Below are 25,005 nucleotides of genomic sequence, written 5' to 3' on the forward strand. Positions count from 1 at the left end.
GCCTTTTCTTTGAAATTCTATAATCAGAGTATATCACTTCTAATAGCTCTCTATTGAATCCTCCTCCGAAACAAGGATGGAAGGCTATCATAAATCCCACAACAGACCTAGAAAAGCATTCACAGGAGAGAATATTCATTAGACCAGGAATGATTCAGAGAGGGAGAGCAGATAAGGATATCAAGTTATCCCATCAATTTCTACCTAGTATAGAGGAAAATGCTAGTTGTTGTAAAGAAATGTGGAGGCTCTGACATTTTCTTATCCTTGGAAACTAAGATATTAGCCTGCTACACTTTCTTGGATGGTGGTATAAGACATGAAAACTCCTGGGTCAGAGACAAAAGGGCGTTTACTACTCACTTCAATAGCAGTATCCAAAATATCAGCATTTTTCTATCAGTTTCTGGCATCCCACTTCCCACAGGGAGATGCAAAGAGAGCCAGAAAGCACCTAAATCCACAGTGGATTGTGTTATAGAAGAGGAATCCTGAGCTTAGGGAATGTCAACCTTTTATGAGCAGTAAGTATGCTTGCCATTTGCTTTGGAGAAAAACATTATATTTATTATACTGGACCGTAAACATGTCTGTCTTTTGCTCCAGAGAAAGATATTATCTCTATCTTTCAAGGCTGTTCACTGTACAAATATCCTCGAACATTTATTTTTGAAGAAAGGATACAGAAACACTAGAGACCCATAGAGAACTGTCTTCCAACAGTCACCAATAACAGACTATTCTATGTCATCTTTCTTGTGCTCAGAATATGTGCATGTTCTATATCAGCTTCAGCTATTTCTGAAAAGATGTCATGAAACCCAGAGGCTAACAAGAATATGTAAAAGTCAGGGAACTAGTCCTCAGTGTAGAGGAACAAAGCTGCACTATTACCAATGAGAATGGGTGCTCTTTGTCCTATTAAAGATGACAGGCACTCTATTATGGTTGATGTTTGTAAGGAAAATAACTGAAGAAAACATCTACCAAGAGGGCTTATCTTGACAGACATTCATTAAATGAGTTGTAGAGCCTACAATTCCCTTCCCTTTCCAACAAGAAAAGTCTTATGAAGGCTCTGCAGTTTTTAACTCACAAATAACAAAATATTCTATTCTGAGGAATTTTATTCTTTTAGAACATTGATAGGTGTGATAAAGGAAATAGTTCCACAACCAAATGAAGTTAAAGAAGTGCTAGGTTCAGCAAAGTTTAACAAGCATTTTTAATACAGAATTTCTCAGAGCCCTAAGCATATTAACACGCATTGTGAATCTTCAAGAAGGATATAGTACTTCCCAAACAAATTTGACCATATATTCCCATCTCTCAGGCTATCTCAAGGGGTAGAGTTCTCTGGACAGCTGCTTAGAAATGCCTCACTAGAGGAACAGCTCTTGCAGTGGGAATGGATGGTGGAAGACAAAGGCACTTCATGAAGACACTGGCTGACCGGTCTGACCTGTCTCTAGACAGAATTCCTGTAGATAGCAGCTAGCAGCAATGGATAACTTCCTGCCTCCTTGATTAAATGCTAGTGATAATATCCATTACTGACTGAAATCTAAGGAGGATAAACATGTGCAATTTTAAGATCTATGTATGACAGTCTCACACTAAACAAGCTCTAAGAAGTCATCTTTCCCAATCCCCTCATTTTCAGATGAGGACTGAGGATGCAAAGATATTAAGAGATTTGTCCCAAGTCACAAAGTTAGTCAATGAAAGAAGTATGACTGGAGTCCAGGTCTCATCAATTCCAGCTTATGTTCTTTTTACTAACAGCAAAAGTGGCCATTAATACTGTCACTGATACTCAGAAGGGAAATTAGGCTTTGTTGTTACTAGTGTTGTTTACTAAAAAGACAAAAATATGAGTGAATTCAGAAAACTAAGAAATAAACTCCAGAAAGGCCAAAAAAAAAAAAAAAATGTACACCTCAGGATGGGTGGTGGCTTTCATGGAAAGAGCATGTGTGCATGGCTATGGCATTTTCTAAGCACCATCCACAATAATTTTCCAAAGAGAGAATCATGTTTATGTGAGTAACAAGAGCATCTTCAATTTCACTACCCTGATAAGGTTTCTTGAGCCATAGACCTTCATGCCTCAAAGAGAAGACAGCTTTTTATTCAAAAGAAAGAAACAACTGCTTAGGCTTCAAATTAGATGCTTTCTCTGGGTTGATGTCACTGAAATTTGAAGCAACTCAATGTTAAGTTGTGATCTGAGAGGTTCTATGGCATATTGTTTATGCATAATAAAATACGGTGTTAGGAAAAGACTGAAAAATTTGAGTCCTGGGAAAAACCAGTCATATTCTTTAGGAAATATATATTAATGTATTTTTAATAACAAATTTCTAGACCATTTAAGTGTTCCATTATCTTTAGAATAACTCACTTCATGGATACAGCCAGTCATTTGTAGATTTAATTAATAAGTGAATACTTGCAAACTTTTTAGAACAGTAGCTGCAGGTGCCGAATACATAAAAGCAAGCAACTATTCCTTAGTAAAGCAGTTATAGCAGTAATATTTAGGGGCAAAAAAAGTCACTCCTGACAATATAAAACTGACTTTTTACTTTAAACTTACACTACATATGTGTATAGGAAAACACTCCTATATGCTACTACTTACATCAATACTTTTAGCCACCAAATGTGTGGGGTTTTCCTCACAACAATTCAGTTCCCCAATGGACACTGACTGGGTGACCTATAATTTAACTCAGTTCTGATACCACCTGAAGACAGCATTAGATCCCATGAGCTAAGGGCTCAGTCCCACAAGACTGCTTCTTCATCCCCCAATTTCACATGCCAATCATAAATGGCAGGTTCCCAGGTTATATTAGGATATATACCACTTCTGTCCAACTTGGTGACAAATCAAAGGTTCCTACAACCCCTCCTCAGGTTTAATCATTTACTAGAACAACCTACAGAGCTCAAGAAAAGTTTACTTTCTAGATTACTAGTTTATTACAAAGGATATATATATATATATATATTTTTTTTTTTTTTTTTTTTTTTTTTTAAATTTAAAGATGGGGTTTCACCATGATGACCAGGCTGGTCTTGAACTCCTGACCTCAGGTGATCCACCCACCTTGGCATCCCAAAGTGTTAGGATTACAGGCGTGAGCCACCGCGCCTGGCCCTACAAAGGATATATTAAAGGATACAAATAAATAGCCAGATGAAGAGATACATAGGGTAAGATCCAGAAGGGTCCTGAGTATAGAAGCTTCTGTACCAGTGGAGTTTTGGGGTACACCCACCCCTTCAGCAGGTAAATGTGTTCTTGTTCATCAACCTGGAAGGTCTCTGAACTCCATCCTTTTGGGTTTCTATGGAAGCATCATTACATAGGCCTGATTGATTAAATCATTAGCATTGGTAATTCAGTCAGTTTCCACTTCCTCTTCCCTCCCAAACGGTCAAAGGTCCAGGTAAGGCTAAAAATTCCAACCCTCTAGTCTAGACACACACACACACACACACACACACACACACACACACGTACGTTTAAGTTTCCATGGCAACCAGCTCCCATCCTGCAGTTATCTAGGGACTTTCCAAAAATTGCTTCATTAACATAAATCCAGGTGTGGTTGAAGGGGACTTCCTATGAGTAACAAAAAACACCATTTTCATCTTTATTTGGAGCTATTTCAGGAACTAAAAACAAAATTCAAACATAATAAAAAATGATCCTATGGCTCTAATCGCTGAGGAAATTACAAGACTTTTAGAAGCTGTGAGCTAGGAACCATAGACAAAGACCAAAATATATATTTCTTATTATATCACAATATGATAATATTTCTCATGTGAAAGTTACTTATCTATCCTTGGCCCATCTGAACAATAATTCTAAGAACGAGACTCCCTGTCTGGTATGTTCATGTTGCCTTAACTCAGAGCCACAGACACATTATGATCTTTCATTAAAAAGTTTGCTTTCAGTCATAAAGTGCTTTTCAATTAGAGTAAGCTGTAAAGCCAACTCATGAAGGCACATATGGCATTCAAGTGCACTAGTGGAAAAAACACAAAAGAATGCAATTTTGAAATACTGAAAAAGTACATTATTAACCTTACTGAAATAACTGATGGGTTCCATTTAAAAATAAATACCCCTTTCCTATAGGATTAAATAGTAAGCAAGCATGAGAACCCTGAAATTAGACTTGCCTTCACCCAAATCCCAACTCTTCTTTTCACTGGTCATGTGACCTTTGGCTAGCTACTGGATTACAATGGGCCTCTGTTTTTCTTGTCTATCAATAGGAGAAAATAATACTGCCTATGTAATAGATAACTATGGTGAATAAATGAGACAATGCACATAAAGCTAGTATGAATTGGGCATCCCAAATCTGAGGTGCTCCAAATTTTCTGAACACTGACATGATGCTTAAAGGAAATTCTCATTGGAGCATTTCAGATTTTTAAATTTGGGATGCTCAACTGGTAACTAAGTATAGTGCAAATATTCAAAATCTGAAATCTAAAACACTTCTGGTCCCAAGCATTTTGGATAACAGATATTCAACCTGCATTTAGCACATAGTGTATACCTCATAAATGTTATTTCTTTACTATTTCCAAAGAAAATTTCACAAGTTAGTGGGACCAAACAATTCTGTCTTAGGGTGGTAAAATAAATAAGGTTGGTTTTAGAATAATCTGATTTAAAGTTTTATAGAATCCTATTTTTAGGTCCTTGGGACTGTAGGGAGCAAAAAGGGGTAATCCTTTCCTATAACAGCTGACACCCTCTAACAAAGGCAAATTAACAATAAAAAAGCACAACAAATTTATTTGATCATAGTTTTATGTGACTCTGGAGCCTTCAGAATGAAGACCCAAAGATATAGGGGCAACTATTCCTTTATTATTATTATTATTTTCGATTCAGGGTCTCACTATGTAGTCAGGCTGAGTGCAATGACATGATCGTAGCTCATTGTAACCTGTTACTTCTGGGCTCAAGTGATGTTCCACCTCAGCCTCCCAAAATGCTGGGGTTACAGTATGAGCCACCTACTCTCAGCCCATTTTTATGTGTGGGTTCAATGAAGTATAGAAAGCTGTGTAGAAATATGATTAGACAAAAAGGGTATGATCCAGTGCTAACAGACTGAATGGGGAAACCCAGCAAGGCCTGTCTGTTCAGATTCTTCCTGGCCTTTCTGTATGATATTCCTTCCTCCCAGGTATGGGGTAGAATCTCCCTGGAATGAGGGTCTTAATTTCTTTATGGTCAGCAGTTAGCAAGAAAGGGAAAGGGAAGGGAAGAAGAAGTTTAGAGTAAAATTTTTAGGCTTTAAGGCTGGTTTTGGGGAAAAGGTTCTGGTTTATATGCCCCACCTCAGGGAAGAAGGAATCCAGTTTCTATGGCTTGCTTCAGGGGAGAATAAGAGAATGAAAGACAGGAGGGCAGGAGAAAGTCAGAGAGAGACTTTGCTTCTGAGGCTGCTTTTTAGTCCTTCACTTTGGGGTACCATTTTTAGCCTCAGTAGACCACCATCTCCTCTGGTACAAAATCAACTGCCATTTTAGGGTTAAGTCCACATTTGACAACATTATCTCTCAGGCAACTTTCTGCACAAAGGACATTTTCTAAGGAAGGTTTTATTCTCCCCAACTTAGCATTTTTAATGGCATAGCGTCAAGGATTTCAAAACTGTTGCTAAAGGTAGCATTTTTTTTGCAGGTATTAATTCAGAAAGTGCTAATGGTTGCAACAGTGTAAACAGCTGAAACTTAAAACAGCAATGTTTTCTTTTAGTTCAGTTTCTTTTCACAAAGCTCAGAAATGATCTGGGGAGCAGATGTGCACAGGGTGGATAGATAACACAGCAGCATAATATCCTGCTGGTGGTTTTATTTTAGAATGTAGATTTTACTTGCATTCTTACCAGGCAGGATCAACTGGAATCAAATGTAAAACAAAGCAAGAATAGCAAGTTGGTCTGAAAGAACAATCCCAGCATTGACAACATCAGGGTTTAAGTAGATACATATACATAATACATAAATTTAGTATGAATTCTTTATGAGCTAAAGGGTTCAGGTTTTAGAGCTTATAGTATAATAAGACTTATATTGAGAGTCAGAACCAGTACAAGAAATTGAAACATCTAAAAACATGTTCTTTCAATATTTAATATTAGGTGTGCAGGGTGTTGATAACGGACATAAAAGTGAATCAAGATACAGCTCTGCCCTGGAGAGGCTCCCAGACTCTGTAGTGAAGAGGCATGGAAAGAGACAAATGGGAGCAAACCACGGTAAGTGCTGTGGTCACACAAGGAAGGAAGAGTTACAGGTGCCTAGAACCTGTGGAGGCTTCATAGAGACAGTGACTTAAACTGTGCTTTCAGGTTGGGCGTGGTGGCTCATGCCTATAATCCCAGCACTTTGGAAGGCCAAGGCAGGTGGATCACCTGAGGTCAGGAGTTTGAGAGCAGCCTGGCTAACATGGCAAAAACCCATCTCTATTTTAAAAAATTTAAAAATTTGTTGGGTGTGGTGGCAGGCGCCTGTAATCCCAGCTACTCAGGAGGCTGAGGCTGGAGAATCGCTTGAACCCAGGAGGCAGATGTTGCAGTGAGTGGAGATCGCGCCACTGCACTCCACTCAAAGTGGAGTGACAGAGTGAGACTTCGTCTCAGAAAAAAAAAAAAAAAATTAATTAACTATGCCTTCAAAGAACAGCTCAGCTCAGCCTGTGTTTTTTTGCAGCTAACAACAAAACAATGTAACATAATTGCTGTTTCCATACAACCCACTAGAGGGGTTACAGATATTCTAAGTCTCACCACAACCCTAAAAAGTAGCTATATTCCAATAGACAGATGAGGAAACTGAAGTTCATAGCTAGCAGAAGCAAGATTTAAGCCCAGACCTATTTCATTCCAAATCCCTTACCATGGCTCTGCACAGTCCAGAAAGATCTGCTCCCTTTCACCAACCTGTACATGGTTAACTTGTAATTATGCAGAGTCTTTAGTGTGGGAACTACTCACTCTGGAAGTCCAGCTAGAATGTCAAAATTTAGCCTAAAGATTGGGGATGAAGTGAAAGGTCAAGACGGAGACTGTATACCCAGTTCATCTAGCTTACAGTGCCTTCTCCCTTCTGGAGATGTGCTGAACTTCAAGCACATTTGGCTCAAAATGATTTATTCTGGTTCGTGTGTATGCCTGATTCCCTCTCCCACGAACGATAAACACCCTGATGTCAGAGAATAAGCCTTGTACTTCTTTAAGACCCTCACTTAAGTTGACTGATTGCTAATTTGCCCAGTTCTTTACAGAGAGCTTGATACATGTGGGTGTTGATGTGAATTAGGAAGACTGGGGTGAGATGACTAGATTTAAGGTTTACATGCTACAAAATAAGAAAAGGTGAACTAAATAGTGTAGCATAGCAGTTTTTAGATTAGTAGCTTTGAAGCATTAATGTACATGTGAATCACCGACCTACACGCGAAGAACTACCCAGTTGATCCTATTAGAATTAGCCAAAAGTATTGCAATAAAGCAACCTGGGGTGGACTCAACTTGCAGGGGATTCAGATCCCAGATTTCCAAACCTTTTGTTATTCCTGGTTCTTTTGCTTTCAATGAAGAGTAGTAAGTACTATAGTAGCTCTCATTTATTGAGTACTTATAAAGTGCTTGGCATTGTTCTGGGTGCTTTGAGCATGTTAGCTAATTCTCACAGCACTCTGTAGTACTATACCTATACGGATGATAAAGGGATGGAGGGGGGCAGATAAAGAACAGTACATTTCCTAAGTTTAAACTGGAAAAGCGGAGATTTAATCCTGGTTCACCTAAGTACAAAGTTTAAGGTTCAATGGTTCCTTGACACTGGGTAGCAAGGAAGCATTTCAGGGATGCCTAAGCTTGTGGTCAGGTGCCAATGGTACAAAGATAGAAGTGTATCAGAGACTCGCTCTTGCAGAATAAGGCCCTCCATAGGAGGGTTGTGATCTTGGTACTTGCCTCAGGTAAGGTAAGAGACTTGAAGAGGTAAAGCTACTTCAGAGAGTATTGTTGCATCTACCCTGGTGACTTACAAGGTACTTGAATTTTATTTTATTTTTTTAAAGCAAACTGCTAAAGTTAGCCTTTGCCTTTTTCCCAGACACTCTCTAGGAATTTATCCATCTGCTGACTAGAAGGTATGTCCCGACCTAAATTTTTGTCTTGTTCTAGGTTAATTAAGACTGGTGTTAGATTCAGCTCCTAAGGCCTAAGAGAGTTAAGGTTGTCTTTTGGGAAGGACATCCAACAGCAGCACTGGAATTGGAGAAAAGGGTAGGATTTTGTTGAGTGAGCAGGGGGAAAGTAATGTAAAGCCCAAGAGAACATCTTTTGAACAAACGTCCTTTTCATTTATGTTTAGAAATAGAACATGGTAAAAGGCGGCAACTGCTTTCTGAAGGCTCGTAGTAAGAAAACAGGCCAACTGGCCAGCGACTAGTTGTCTATCAGTTTCTCTACTCACATACATCTGTCTTTTCCAGACTGCCAGGGCTAGGCACTCGTTTGACTCTGGGTGCTCTTCAAATAGCTGGCATTGATAAGGCATTCCCAGAATATTGTGTTACTTAGTAATCTTGTCTGTACATTTTTTTCACTGGCAGAGGTTTTCCATACAGAAAGCTGCCAGCTTTCAAGACGTCAGAGTTTGCTTTTTCATCCTGAAATTGGGTGGGAAAATGGGGAGAAGAAAAGCACGGTTCAGATCAATGAGGGAAAACCCCTCCCCCATACTCGTTAAACAACAGGTGGTTTTGCTGTGCACCATCAACTCCTTTATGCGGGAGCTGTAGGCAGGGCATTCCAGCTGAGTCTCCCTGGAATCTGCCGCTTAGCCCGTCTTGCGGGGGCGGTGTAGTTGGGGATTCCGGCCTGAAAGGAGACTCGGTTGTCAAGGAGCTCAAGGGCTTCATGATCCAAGGACATTGGGTTTTGCTTTTCTCCTTCTCCATCTTCCTCAGTGTACCCTGCCGTCCCCTCCCCACTCTTTCTCTGAGGAGGCCTTCGCTTCTCACGTGGAGGGGTTACCTTCATCCTGACCCTGGCCTTCGGAGGAGTTCCCAGAAGGGCTATTTTTAGTGGTGGCGCTCCCCTCTAACTTACCCAGGGGAGGAGCCGCGGTAGCTGAGCCGACGCGGCGCGCACAGCCGCCTGTGGTTTCCGTGCATTGTTAGGGATGAGGGGTGGAGGTGGTGTAGACGCAGCCGAATCCCCCCTCCCCCACGCAGAGCCCGCCAGGTGGGCTTCTCAGGGGTGGGAGTGGCCGCGTCGCGAAGCCGAGAGAGGATTTCTCTCCATGTCCCGGAGAAAGCCCCTGGCGGCTGGCGGCAGCCCTCGCTGGCGGGTCCTGGGTGCGGGGTGGTCTCTACAGGGGAGGAAGTTCCCGGGCACCGCGGCCTGCGTCACAGCGGGGCTGGCACCGCGGAGCCGGCTCGGCGGGCGCCGGCGACCCCGGGGCCGGGCGCTGGGCGGCGCTGGCTGCCGCTGGCCCGGCTGCGCGCGGGGCGGCGCTGGAGGCGGCTCCGTCCGCGGCCAGGGAGGCGGAGGGAGGAGGGCTTGCGGGGCTGGGGCGTTAGCTGCGTCCCGGCTGGAAGCCCGCGAAGAGGACGAGGAGGAGGGCGCCGCCGTGGCCGCGGCCGCAGTGCTTGGGCGCGACAAGCCATGAACAGCGGCCCCGCGGGCGACCCCGCCGTCGCTGGCAGCCGCTGAGCCCGACTCCCGGGCAGCTCGTCGCTCCCCAGCACCCTCTCCAGCCGGCACCCTCGCGCCCGGAGGTAAGGGCGGGGGATCCGCGGAGGGATGGAGAGGGGCAGCCCGCAGAGGCCACCCGCTCGGTCCTCTGGGCGCGCCGGACCGGGACTCGCCCCCGCTTGCTTGCGTCCCCGGCTCTCAGACAGGCAGAATGTGGTTGCCCGCCCGGCTTGTGGGGCGGAGAACCTTCCGCGGCTGCGGCTCAGGAGCCCGCCAACCCCTACCCCACCCAATCCACGCTAGCCCCGGCGGCCGCGCGAGGACCCCAGCCTGGAGCCCAGCACCGCGCGGCCGCGCCAGGTCCTGCGGACTGGGCACGGAGGAGGGGGGTGGTTTGCGAGAGAAAAATGTGTCCGTGGCCGGGGCGATCGTCGTTCTTTCCTACCTCGAAAATCCCTGAGACCCCGGGGCCTGTCCTTTCCGGTCTCTCACCCCTCTGCCACCTCCGAACCTTGGAAGTTAGGACTTTTGGGGAGGGAGAGGAATTTGAAGGTCTCTGGAAGAAACGAGAGAGCACCGTGTGCTCACCTGCAGGACCGGAGGGGAGGGGGTTTAGCTCGATCGGGCAGGCCCTAGAACCCAGGTGTGTAGGCCAGCGGTTGAGGCCAAGACCGCTGCCTTCATCCCACACCGAGGCTCGCTGATCTTTCCCTTTCCAGCCGGTTCCCACCAACGGGATGATTAGGGATGGAGTTAGCAACTCAGGAGCCTTAGGATGTGTTCTGTGGACGCGAATGCCTTTCTTTTCTCCCTCAGCCAATTATTCCCTCCCCACCCCAACTCCCAAGCTTGCCCGGTATACAGCAGAGTCCAAACACTTTCTTCCAAACCTCGCACCCTCCGTGGTTTTGCGATAGCTGGACACCTAGCCCGCATCCTAATGCGGATATTTCAGAGTGTTAGGGCTAAACTTCCCTTGGTTTCAAATTCCTTAAGCATGCTAAAGCCCGAGTTAACGTTAGTAAACATTTTCAGGTTCCTATTCTCCTTAAAGTAAAAAATAAGAATCAATCCATCTTTGTGGGAGTCCCGGCGTTTGGCACGGGGAGGCTTCAATTACCTCCATTTAAAACAGCCTTTGAGGGAAGGAATAGGTAAAGGAAATCGCAGCCCTGTTTAAGTCACATACTTCTTTCGCGGTAGGGTGAGAAATGTAGCCTTAACCAACAGTCACGTTTCCGGGCAGGTACGTGGTGGTTTCTCAAAGCGTGGATGAGGCTTCAGCGTGGGCAGGTCATTAAGATGCTACTTAGACGAAAAAGGAGTAAAAGTGGAGTAGTCCTCTTGGTTAGCACAACGCCGCAAATTCGCCAGAGTCAATCAGTTTTATACATTTATACATTCTGTTTATTTTTAAATAATTTGTTGAAAACCCAAAACGTAATCAGAACTACACAAACTTGCTCAGATTCATAAACAATGTGTTGAGTGTGTGAACAAAGATACATTAAATTTATACAGCTCTAGTCTATGATATTTGTATTTCTTATGACTTGCTTAAATAGGGAAGGCCAAGGGTATAACTGATTTGCTTTACTCTGGAGTGATTAACTGAAATTCTGTCTTGGGGTCAGTTTGTTTCCTTTGAGGGGGATGTAGGGCAGTTTTGCAAAGATGAGTGTTTTCCATGGTTTACATAATAGATTGGCCACAGATAGGGCCAAATACAATTTTCTTATTAATAAAATCATCAAAGCCTTTATTAATAGTACTAATCTATTATTTCTGAATAAGAAATTTAATGAAATGTGTTTTTAAAAGGGAATGCTTTTAGTGAAAATAATGCATTAGGAGCTCTAAGATAAATGAATGAAAATGTTGCACTTTATTTCCATGAAGTTTATCTTTTAAAAACAATACAAAGTTAGAAATATGTTTAATTCCCAAGTGTTCAATTTTTACCAAATTGTTATGATTTTTTAATAGTCTATAGTTTTCTTAAGTTATAGTCACCTATAGCATTATAATAGAGTGAGCCCAAGTTTAAAATGAAGTGAGGTAGAAACTATACTTATTTTTCTAAGAAATATGTTAATGATTTAATATGATACATTCCTATAACATAGTCTAACTGCATACTAAATAACTAATGCACATGATCTCAGGTTCTTGCAACAAACCCCTAAGGTAGATGGTGCCATCCATATTTTACAGAAGAGGGAAATTTAGAGTTCCTGACTTGTCAAAGACTATACAGCTAAGTTAGTGCCTGAATGAAATCAGCCTCCTGAGTCTTAATGATATACCTTTTTCATTATCCAAAGCTAATTCTTTCTTTTTTTCTGTATAAATTTATTGTTAACTTGCCATAATGACTATATGAGGAAACAGATTATAAAGTCACCTGTCCAGGGTTTTCCATATAACTAGTACATAACAGAATTCCAATTTTTGAATCAAGGCCATCTGTTTCTAAAATCTATGTTCTTGCCACTGATTTCTATTAAATGACTGATCCAGAGCTTAACCTTATGGACAATTTACTCCTGCCCATCAACTATTATCACTAACATGCCAATGATGGTCTCATGGGCTATAACACACTCCCAAGCTTTTATACCTCATTTATGGAGTGTTGGCTGTATCTTCAGTTCCAGACCACTCATGAAAGCATATTACAACTAATGACGGTTACGTTACCATAGAGGTATCCTTGAATCCACTTGAATTCTTTTTGAAATATACATCATTCTGGTTTGGCATGGGGTAAAGAGAATGGCCTCCAGAAAAAGCTGCTATCAAATTCAGACTCTACTGCACAGTAGGAGTGCAAATGAGCTCAGATTATTTAACTTCTTTGAACCCTGGCTTCCTCTTGTATAATGAGGTTAATAAAGCCTGCCTAGCTGGATCACTGTGAGGATTACTTGTAATAGTGCATGTAAAGGGCAGCTCCTGTCACCTAGTCGGTGCTCAGAAGGATTAACACTAGTATATCCTAGCACTAGTAGAAATTTCTGCTGTATTTCACTTTATGTATATTTTACGTGCATGTAGTGATCAGTCATTGCTATCAGTGATTCACTCTTTATATAATTACACAAAGGTCTAATACGATTCTTTGCATCTTCAACTTTTGAATCACATCCTTTTTTGTTGTCTTGAGTCAGAAACATCTACTCATATTCTGTAGTTTTTCCTTTGCTCTTAGTCTTTTATTTTATTTTAACTTTACTAACAATATGTCAGTGGATTGGAATTTGTAGTTTTGGCAAACATACTTTCCTGTTTTCTGCCTCTCCTAACCTCTTAGCCTTGTATATCACTCAGGGTACCATGGCAATGCCAGTCTCTGCCCACCACACACCTCACCCTGGACCAAGCCTTCACCAGCTGAAATTTTGCGTCTCCTGTAAGGCTCAGCTAAAAGCTACTCCTTCAGGAGCCTGCATGTTTTCCTCCAGATCCTTTGTCAGTTCACTTATAATTCAGACAACACATACCCTTCCCAAAGTGCTGGGATAATAGGCGTGAGCCACCACGCCCACCCCACCCCTAATGCTTCTTAATTTTTTTTTTAATTGTTATTTTTCCAGGTAATATATTTGAAAGACTATAAACTCTTAGAGGCCAGGGATTTTTTAAAAAAAATTCTTTATATTATTTGCTTGGGATAATACATAGATGGTTTCTATTTCCTGAATGAGAGACAAATCAGATATTCTCAGATTTTTACAATAATTAGTAAAGACATCCAAATTGTTGGTGGCACCTTCCTTGTTACCTTGAGACTTGTGAATCCCAGGCTTCTCCACTAATTTAACTGGTATTACACTTAATGGAAAGCTATCATTCTTCAACAAAGCCTTCGGCATTAAGTACCATGTAAGATAGCTATGTTTCATTAATAAATTGCTTCCATGGTGATATAATAACCTCATTAGGTTGCAAATATATCGAGCATGTCAACAGTATTTGAGTAGTTTGATAGTTTAGATGGCTAATGGTCCAAATGTATTGCTTTAATTAAGAATAGGATTTACTTGAGAGGAAGGAACACCTACCTCAGAGAGGAGATTGAGGTAATGAGCAGGAGGATTTCAGACCACTTCCACTGAAGGTAAAACTAATCATGGCACAATGTGGAGGCTGCAACCAGAAGTGACCTTCAGAGAGAAAATTAGCGAAAAGATCCACTCTCACCCCAAATATGAGGGGTAGAAAATAAAAAGGAAGAGGTAAACTAATTAAGCATAACTGTAATACTTCATGACTGAGGCTTGTTAGATGTTGGTCATTCTTGAAGTATTAAAATAGGAAAGTGACTGTGGGGTCAAGATAGGCCAGAAAGAGAAACTAATGTTGTCTTGGACACTTGCTCCAGGTCCAGCACAGAACGACAAGAGTGTAATCTCAGAGCTTTGTTTGAAATACATAGTTTGACAGGAGTATATTCCTAATGATTATGAGATAGAGAATGACTAAGCTCTTTTCCAATATCAGGCATAAAACAAATAACAACAATAACAACAACAAAAAAAACCCTAGACTATCTATTTAGGAGTATAACATATCATCACAAATTTGAGGAGTGAATTTAGGATCATTTTCTGGTATTGGATGGGTGTTCTTTTAAAATATGGCTCTATAGTCTAAGGTGTATCTAACTGAACGTCAATTGATAGAGACAAGCTGTTATGGGTTCAGAAAATAGAGTTCAGAAAAGAAAAGGAAGAATTGGCAACATTCAAAAATCAATTTTAAGAAAAATATGTTAAAACTTAGGGAAGTAACTGAAAATGTTCCAGATGACCAGAGTATTTTGAGTCATTCAGGAGAGCTATATGTTCTTTAAAGAACCATTCTAAGGACTCAGAAGAATAAAAGCTCTTTCCATACCAGAAGAGGTTGTGAAGGTAAAACAAGAAGGAAATTAGTTTGTCTGAAACAAAAAACTACCCAAGGGCTGGAAACACTAGAGAGAACATGGTGGAGGTAATTTTATTTCTCAACCTTTTATTGATTATTTACCTCAGTCTGTGAACCTTTTTTTCGGTAAGTTGTAAAAACACAGATATACTCTGTATCTGTTTACGTACGTGACTCTTCCATGGACCACATTATTTAAAGTTTTGTTACCCCACCTTCCCATCAACCAATTTTTGCTAGGTACAAGATTGTCCTCCGAATTGAGAATACATGGTGTAACATGATTCTATATGATTTTTTAAATCACTAAAGAGCCATAAAACTTAAGAACATGAAAAATAGTCAACATATCTATATATTTTTGTATGAATGTAATACAATACCTTAATTTACACATCTTCTGAAATTACTTTTTTTGCATCTATAAATAAAGGCTACTTTATTGACCCTTCAACTGAAATTTATATGTAAAACTGTCAGCCTTTTAGTCCCAATTTTACATTGGCAAAATTATTAAATCATAAAGTTGTCTCCCAAAGCCTCCTCTACCTGCATCCTTTTGTTTCCGGGTTGGGAAGCCCTCCCCAAACTTCAGACATTCAACATCCTTTATACATTTCTGTTATGCTGGAATGCTGTGGTATTAACCATTCATTCTTTTGACTGATCAATTGTATATAAGTATAAATTAGTTTGTCTCTATTAGAGAATATGTTTTATATATATTCTACTACTTATATATAAATTTTTGGATTTTTTTTTTTGAGACGGAGTCTGACTCTGTTGCCAGGCTGGAGTGCAGTGGTGTGACCTCTGCTCACTACAACCTCTGCCTCCCAGGTTCAAGTGATTCTCCTGCTTCAGCCTCCCAAGTCGCTGGAACTACAGGCGCGTGCCACCACGCTCAGCTAATTTGTTTGTACTTTTAGTAGAGATGGGGTTTCACCATGTTGGCCAGGATGGTCTCTATCTCTTGACCTTGTTATCCACCCTCCTTGGCCTCCCAAAGTGCTGGGATTACAGGCATGAACCACTGTGCCCAACCTACTTATTTATAATTATGAAACACTGTGTTTTATAGCTATGAGATTTCAGTTCACAACAATTAGATTTGGGGGCAGGAGAGGGCCTCTGAAGAAATCTGTGGCTTTCTCATGTTTTGTGCCTTGCTCAGGTTTTTTAGGTAGCACGAGCCTATCATGGCAGCTGCAAGGACTAGAGGAGCTTGTGTCCTTTATATATTGGCTGCTTTCCGCATCTGGAGCCTGTCATGCCCTGGCATGTTCACTTCCCCCAAAACAACTCATCCTTCATCTCCTCCATCTTTTATTTAAATCATATTCTTTTCCTTTTCCCTCAAACCTCCAGAAATATATTTGTTTTTCAATTCTCTGCTTGATTTTTGGAGCTACACTGAAACTGCTACAAGGGAAGAGACCATATCTGTCTTGTATACTGCCGTATCTACAGCACTTGCAAAGTGTCTGGGGCATAGCTGCTTAAGAAATAGTCATGTTGGCCGGGCGCGGTGGCTCAAGCCTGTAATCCCAGCACTTTGGGAGGCCGAGGCGGGTGGATCAAGAGGTCAAGAGATCGAGACCATCCTGGCCAACGTGGTGAAACCCTGTCTCTACTAAAAATACAAAAATTAGCTGGGTGTGGTGGCGTGCACCTGTAGTCCGAGCTACTCAGGAGGCTGAGGCAGGAGAATTGCTTGAACCCAGGAGGCGGAGGTTGCAGTGAGCCAAGATTGTGCCACTGCACTCCAGCATGGCACCTGGCGACAGAGTGAGACTCTGCCTCAAAAAAAAAAAAAAAAGAAATAGTCATGTTATAAATATTTAATGACATAATTTACAGTAACATTTCTTACCTACTATTTGGAGTATATCCATTGTCTTTTCTATTATTTTAGATTCTGATGATGAAATTTAAAAGTATACTTAGAAGTCATACTTCTTAATAGGGATATTAAGAGATGTAAATATTTCTATATGTGATTGAAAAGCAGGCAAAAATATATAAATAATTATAAATTAGGAGCAAGCATATAAAACATGAGTTAAAACATCAATGTAAATCCTAGATAAAAGTCATTAAATAAACTAAAACTATGAAAACTCATGCATCTTATGAGTTCTCCTTATGTATTTTAAAAACGTATCAAAATCAACCAAAATTGCCAACTAGTCTTTTTCAAATATCTTAGAGATTTATGAAAACCAGAAACTGGTTTAAGTATCTTTTTAATATGAAGGATATAACCTATAAATCTAACTCCTGGGAAAATACTGTAGAGAATTAAATAACTGTGAGAATGGCTTCATTAGCAAAACATCGTCAGGCTAATTTATATTATCTCTCTTGACATTAGCAAGGTTCATTATAATGTACTGATCAGTAAAGTTAGGAGATACTGTCCAGCACGCATAACTTTCTAGTTAGTTCACTGCTGTGTGGATAACTGTGACCAGAAAGTGATTATCAGCTGAGGAAGTAGCAGCTGGAGGTATGTCCAGGGTTTGGATCTGAGTTGAATGTTTTAAAATTTTATCTGAGGATCTGAATGGCATGATAGAAAACAATGCAGGTGATGCTTACATAAGTTACTTTGTGGTGGATAGAGTGCCTTGGTGTTAAAGAAAGAATTTGAAATGGGTTTGGCAAAATACAATTAAAAATATAAAATTAAAGTGAAAAGAAATAATCAAAGGCAAGCAATTAAATTCATTTAAGGAAAGTACAGGGTGGTACCTTGAAGAAAACTAAGCAAATGACATAAATATACTAGGTTTGTGTTTGTTAAATTTGTTACTGTTATTTCCAGTATTTAGAATAGTGTACAACATGAAGCAGAGGTTTAATAAATATTTGCTGAATGAATATGTGAATAAAATGTAAGATGGAGGAAGACAATGTGCAATTAGGGCAAAAGTAAAATTATTCTTAAGGGGATGGAAATGAGTACTAAACTGTTAGAAAAACCTTTTGGACAAATGATTTATGGGCATGCTTTAAAGTTTTATTTGTCTTATATGTAAACTATTTCTGATAGATGGATTCAAAAATTCATTCTTAGGGACATTTGATAAGAAAAGTGAATGGTCAGATATAGTTAACCTAGACAAAAAATGTGGGTTGAAGGTCACCCACCTAGACTCTTCACTGACACCTAACAATTAACTGGATGGCTAGGTAGCTGGTTTCTAAGAACAAGTATTTCCCTATTAAACTTCATCAGAAAATTGCTTAATCGTTTCATTAGGAATATTTGTTTTTTCATAGAAGGAGATTGTGAATTCTACTTCGCAAATAGATTCTGTTCCTGATCAAGTTTGAAATTTTTTTTTTTAAATAGTCACTCAACTTAGACAGTCTTTGCAGGTCTGTCTTAGTCAAGGAAAAGTCTATCCATCTCATTCCATTTTTGCATTAGAGTCATTGAATTTGTTACCTACTCATTAACTTTTTAGGTTTCTTTAGTTATACGTTACATCCAGAGTCAATTACAAGCACTGTTTACATAAACATGGATAATACTTTGAACTGGTTTTCTATGCCAGGGCAGATTTCAAAGCATAATCTAAACTAACATAGTTTCATCGTTATCTACTTTATATAGTTTACGGACCTAGGCTTCTATATTTCTGTGTTCTGTTCTACTTTGAATGCTTTCTTTTAAAAGGTACCACAACAAGTGTTTAGTAATCCACTTAAAGGATCTTGTTGTGTGATCAACGCGTTCACTGCCGTGTAATAGTGCATGACCAGTAAGGCCAATGAGTTAACATCTTTGTGGAAGCTTTGTAAAATCATTGAAGTTATGTTTTTTTTATTACTTCTTTCACACTAGAAATACTTTTTTTTTTTTTTTTTTTGAGACGGAGTTTCTCTCTTGTTACCCAGGCTGGAGTGCAATGGCGCTATCTCGGCTCACCGCAACCTCCGCCTCCTGGGTTCAGGCAATTCTCCTGCCTCAGCCTCCTGAGTAGCTGGGATTACAGGCACGCGCCACCGTGCCCAGCTAATTTTTTGTATTTTTAGTAGAGACGGGGTTTCACCATGTTGACCAGGATGGTCTCGATCTCCTGACCTCGTGATCCACCCGCCTCGGCCTCCCAAAGTGCTGGGATTACAGGCTTGAGCCACCGCGCCCGGCCTAGAAATACTTTTTATAGTACTTTCCTCTCAGCTTGTCTACTCCAAGGCCAGAACTCAGAGAGTATCTAATTTATTGCTATCAGATTTTGCCTCTAGTACTTGTAACTGTGGTATCCCTATTTTCTTGAGGACCCCTTTTCCCGGTCAGATTCTTGTCCTACTAGAAAATTATATTCCTTACTGCCTAAAAAACTGAGATTCTGTTGGCCACAGAGTAGATACCAGACAAGTGTCCGGTGGAGGGGAGGTGTTCTGTGCATTTCTACCATTTATGCAGTGTACGTTAGTACCTTAATAGGATTTTTACATAGGGGATTTAATCCCAAGAATGCAAATGCAAAAATTTCATAGAAAGGGGATTTAATCCCAAGAATGCAATGTCAAACTAAATTTATCTCTAAATGTGACACTTTGGGAACAGCATGTTAGAAATTAGGTTTATTCATGACTAGGCATGGTGGCTCATGCCTGTAATCCCAGCACTTTGGGAGGCTGAGGCAAGCAGATAACTTGAGGTCGGGAGTTCAAGACCAGCCTGGCCAACATGGTGAAATCCCATCTCTACTAAAAATACAAAAATTAACTGAACGTGTTGCTACGTGCCTGTAATCCCAGATACTTGGGAGGCTGAGACATGAGAATCACTTGAATCTGGGAGACAGAGGTTGCAGTGAGCTGAGATCATGCCACTGTACTGCAGCCTGGGTGACAGAGTGAGACTCTGTCTAAAAAAAAAAAAAAAGGTTTATTCAATTATATACGAGTAGGGAATAGGATATATTCTATTCTTTTTTTTGTTTGTTTTTGTTTTTGAGATAGGGTCTTGCTCTGTCATCCACGCTGGAGTACAGTGGCACCATTTTGGCTCACTACAACTTCTACCTCCAAAGCTCAGGCCATCCTTCTACCTCAGCCTCCAGAGTACCCAGGAGCACAGGCACAAACCCCCATGCCCAGCTGTTTTTTGTAGAGACAGGGTTTCATCATGTTGCCCAAGCTGTTCTCAAACTCCTGAGCTCAAGCGATCCACCTGCCCCACCTCCCAAAGTGCTGGAGTTACAGGAGTGAGCCACCGTGTCCGACTGGGAGGACATATTCTTAATGAACCTATACAAATAGCTACATTTGTATGTAGTAGCCTACCAATGCCAGGAGCAGTAAAGGGTCTCAATGTGTATAGTAATGACTATCATCCTACATAGTTTTGTGGACTAGGCAAACCTATCTATGTCACATTTTTTACAGAATTATAGATTCCATGATAGTGGAGTTATCGTCAAACAGTTTTATTGCTTTTAAGTATGGTTAGAATAAGTAAAGTTTATCTAATTGATTGTTAATAAAAATGAGTTGTGTCTTTCTAAGTTTGCCTCTTTAAAATTCAATTTTGAAAGGATTATTATATTCTTCTGGGTAGTCACTAGTTTATTGTCACAGCTTTTCTTGTTGTCATTTCATACGGGATGTTTTCCTTCATAGTGATAAAACACTAGAAAATTTGTGAGTTCCAGAATTCTAAAGTGTGTGCTTATGCTGTGTAGTATTCTGAGGAATATAGTCCCTCACTCTCTGAAACTGGGCTTCTGATACATACAGTACTATTTGAGAATATGTCAGCCAAACGTTTGAATTTTGATATAGCTGCAGGCATAGCCAATAATCAGAGATGTTTAAGTTGCAATTCTTTTGTTTCAAGTTTTTAAAAAAGATAACCTAAAAATGCACTGAAATAACCTACTAAATTAAGGGTTAGTGATAATCTAAGAAGAAAAACAGGGACTTTTTCAAATATCTTTCAAAAAATAAAACATCAATGGTAGGATAGCTTTGTATCAATTAACTCTTGAGTTTATAACAATTATAAACTGACCGAAATATAAAACCTCACTATTTTTAAATTTTATTTATTTATTTATTTGAAACAGGGTCTCACTCTATTGCCCAGGCTGGAGTGCAGGGGCACGATTGCAATCTTCACCTCCCGGGCTCAGGCAGTTCTCCCACCTCAGCTTCCTGAGCAGCTGGGACTGCAGGCATGTGCCACCGTACCTGACTAATTTTTTGTATGTTTAGTAGAGACGGGGTTTTACCATATTGCCTATGCTGGCTGCCTGCTGCTTCTTCTTAAAGTGCTGAGATTACAGGCATGAGCCACAGTGCCCAGACAAAACCCCACTATTTGAAGGCATGGGACTGCAACCAAAGCAAGTAGAAATGGAGGGGAACTGATCTTTGAGAGAAAGAGACTGCATTGGGTGAGATTTGAATTATGACTTTTCTCCTGAAACCAGTACCCAGTCCATATGGTCTCGAGCTACTGAATCTCACACCTAACACTGCAGTTATACTGACTTGAAAAGTCAGAAGGTGGAATTTGAGCCATGCTCTGTGGCTGGAAAGTGAAGGGGAAATCCTAGGAGGCAGGGGAAGTCACATAAAAGAGATTGCCCCAAATCTGCCTATAAACTCTTACCAAATCTTGGCCTGACCCCAGAAATGCTCATAAGAGGAGTTAGGCTCCATGTAAGCCTGAAACACCTGAGCAGCAGGAAGCCTAAAATGCTTGAACAGATATTTTAGCTGCTGCCCACCTTACAGAAGACAATTTAGTTTTAGTATAACCAAGTTAATGGCCTGCTAAAGCTAAAACTCAGTACTTTTCAAAAGGAGAGAATAGACTACAGAGCTTCCATAATATGTCATCCTGAATATCCAGGATAAAATCAGACTAGTAGGCATGAAAGTGCACAGGAGATATAATTCATTATCAAGACAAAATATAGTCAATAGACATTACTCCAAGGTGATACAAATGTTAGAATTAGCAAATAATAATTTTAAAACTGCTATTACAGTATTGTGAAAAGAAAATATAGTCATAATGAATTAACAGATGAGAACTTTCAGCAAAGAAATGAAAATTATAAAAAACAGTTAAAATAGAAATTCTAGAATGAAAAATCCACTGAATGAGCTTAATAGCAGATTGCAGATAGCAAAGTAAGGAAGAGAGAATTTAAACATGTACCAATAGAAATCATATAATCTGAAGAAAGAGAGAAAAATGATTGAAAAAAAATTGTATAGAGCGATAATGACATGTGGGAAAATGTCAAGAGCATAAGAATGTCCTGGAAGGAGAAGAGAGAGGAAAAAATGGAGGAAAAAAGGGTAGAAAAAAGTGAAGAAAGAATAGCCATACACTTCTCAATGATGGTGAAAACACATCAACTTACCAATATATAAAGCACATCATACCACAGGCAGCTTAAGTATAATACCATTCCTGGGTATATTACCACATTCTAACGGCTGAAAACCAAAGACAAGGAGAAAACTATAGAAGCAGCCAGAGAAAATTAAAATACATGTCATACAGTATAACAATATGAATAATGACTGAGTTTTTTCTCAAAAAAGGATAAAACAAAACATAACTATTGAAATGTTAGAATGTTTTCTCTGAACCCAATAGAATTAAATTAGAAATCAGGAACAATAAGATATGATATCTAGAAGAGCCCCAACTATTTGTAAATAAAATAAGAAACTTCTGTGAGCCAAAGAAAAATTCAAAAAAGCTTAAAAATATTTCAAACTGAATGATAAAAACATAATATTGAAATTAATGGGAAGAAATAATGAGACATAGCTAAAGCACGGCATAGGTAGGTTGGTGGGAAGATGATTAGATAGATAGATAGACAGACAGACAGATAGATAGACAGATAGATATGGTTACATGTTTATCTAGAACTTGATATTCTTATATTAGGAAACATTTAATATCAATGATCTTAGTTTCCACCACAAAAGCTGGATTAAATTCCCAAAAACATAGAAGGAAATACTAGATTTAAGAACAGAATAAATGAAATAGAAATTAGATGAATGATAGAAAAAAATTAAATAAGACAAATGTTGGTACTTTGAAAAGATCAATGAATCTAGCAAAAATATTAAAGAGGTGATAGAAAGTGGGAGATGGATAACCCACATTACCAATATCAGGAATGAAAAAAGGATATCACTGCAGACCCTCTGACATTAAAAGGATAGCAAGGAAATATTGTGAAAACTATATGGCAATACATTTGACAACTTAAATGAAATGGGAAAAAATTCTTGAAAAGCACAATTACAAAGCCTGACAGAAATTTTATTCGTAACCAAAAACTTCCCATAAGGTAAATTCATACAAAGGGGATTTAAGCCCAAGAATGCAAGGTTGCTTTAACATTCAAAAATCATTCACTATAATTCATCATATTAAATGGACATATGATTTTTCTCCTTTATTATCTCAGTAGATGCATTCAATATTTTCAACATCTATTGATAAAGATTCTCAAAGATTTTCTATAAATCTCATAAACATATTTTATTTTAAAATAACCTATAGCTAACATCATACTTAACGGTAAAGTTTTGAATGCCTTCCCCTTGAGATCAGAACTAAGCAATGATATCTGCTCTCATCACTTCTGTTTAGCATTATATAAGAGGCTGGCCAGTGCAATAAGGATGAAAAAATTAAAGATTAAAAAAAGAAGTAAAACTATCTTTCTTTATAAGCCTTGTGGTTAGAAATTGGGATTCCATATTCTAAGGAATCTACAAAGTAACAACTAAAAATAGTAAGTTTGCCACACTAACTTCTAATTGACATGCAGATATTTAAAATTTACCAAAAAATCGTACCAGTAAATCTGTTGACAATCACCATGTCAATCAACCCTTGTATGTGAACATGAATATGATTTTACTTACTCTGTAAGGGTATTTAATAACATAATAACATTAGTAAGGCATTTGGACATCTGCTAATTTATTTTTACCTGACAGCTTTCCCCATAATGTGAGTGCAATAAACAGGGCTGCCTACTGTTGACCTAATTAAGGAATTAAGGAATAAATTAATAAAAACTAGTTATTTCTAGCCTCTCTTTCTTTTAAGTGCCATATCCTGAATTACAGGAGAAAGAGCAAATCTTTGGTGCTACCTGGATGCTGTCTATTATGTATCAAATATGAATTGGGATATAAAATCATCTGCTTTCTTTTATATAGCTCCAAATTAGGAACATTATCTTAAAGGAAGGCAACATTTTAAAATGTTGTCAGTTAAGAATACAGATGCCCAGGGATAAGAAAAGGTCATAGTGTTGTCTAGATTATTAACTAATAACTATATCAGAAAGTACATAAGAAGTGTTAGAATTTTAATTTCTCTAGAGGCCAGCACTCTTTATTATTATTCTTGTTTATTTTCATTATTCATAGTTTTGAAATACTAAAAAGCGGCACAAAAGCATGAAATCTACTTGCCCCTTCTGAAAGAATACATTTGGGTTGGGTGAGAAAAACATACATAACTTTTCCTCTCTGGGTATAAAATAAAGTAGGTAAATAACTTTACAGATTTATTTTTAGAAAAGACCATCTCAAAAATAATTTTTGTTTTTGAGTTACCATTATCTATCCTACTTAGCTACTTTAAAAAATAATTTTATCTTAATATGTGTTATTTTTCTTTTTTTTTTTTTATCTGTAATAATTGCCAGTTTATTCCTCTGGCTAAGAGATCCAGAGGTACTGTGAGGTTTACATTTCTTTTATCATCAAGAGTTTAAGTGCCCCCATTGCCCTCATAAGCTGGTTGCAAGTTATCTGATTGACTCTTACTTGTAAAAAAAAAAAAATCCTTAATTCTTTTGGTGCGAGACACGTGTTCATTAAAAAATACACATAAACAAAAAAAAAAAGGAGAAAACCAATAAAACTTCACACCACACAGAAATAAACTTAAGGTTAAGTTTTTGATATATGTTATATGGATGTATGCATACCCACACGCACAGACACACACAGGGAATTTTATCCTACATATGTAAGCTGATATTAAATATGCTGCTTTGCCATAACCTGTTATGCTTTACTTTACAATATGGAATGAACGTATTTCCATGCAAATGTGTGAAAGTTTCTCATTGAAAAATAGACCTGGAAAATGGGTCAAAATCCAAAATCCAATGAGATGCTGGAACTAAGGAAACTACCTAAAAGAAAGTTTCATCAGATGATTAAAAGTAAGATGGAGGTCAAAGATACATCAAAAAATGCTAACAATTCAAATTACCATTTCAAATAATACCAT

General features: G+C 39.1%; 1 protein-coding gene across 1 annotated transcript in view; it reads left to right on the forward strand.

Annotated features, from left to right (window-relative positions):
- Positions 1-9,801: 9,801 nt before the first annotated feature.
- Positions 9,802-25,005, forward strand: part of LRRC8C (leucine rich repeat containing 8 VRAC subunit C) — a 99,618-nt gene continuing 84,414 nt past the window's right edge. The window contains exon 1 of the mRNA XM_012464825.2: positions 9,802-9,841. The gene's annotated coding sequence lies outside the window, so the exon portion shown is untranslated. The remainder of the gene's footprint in view (positions 9,842-25,005) is intronic.

This window comes from Aotus nancymaae, unplaced genomic scaffold (assembly GCF_030222135.1).
Source record: "Aotus nancymaae isolate 86718 unplaced genomic scaffold, 86718_ANA_hifiasm-v0.15.2.pri h1tg000007l, whole genome shotgun sequence".
Classification (NCBI taxonomy): Eukaryota; Metazoa; Chordata; class Mammalia; order Primates; family Aotidae; genus Aotus; species Aotus nancymaae.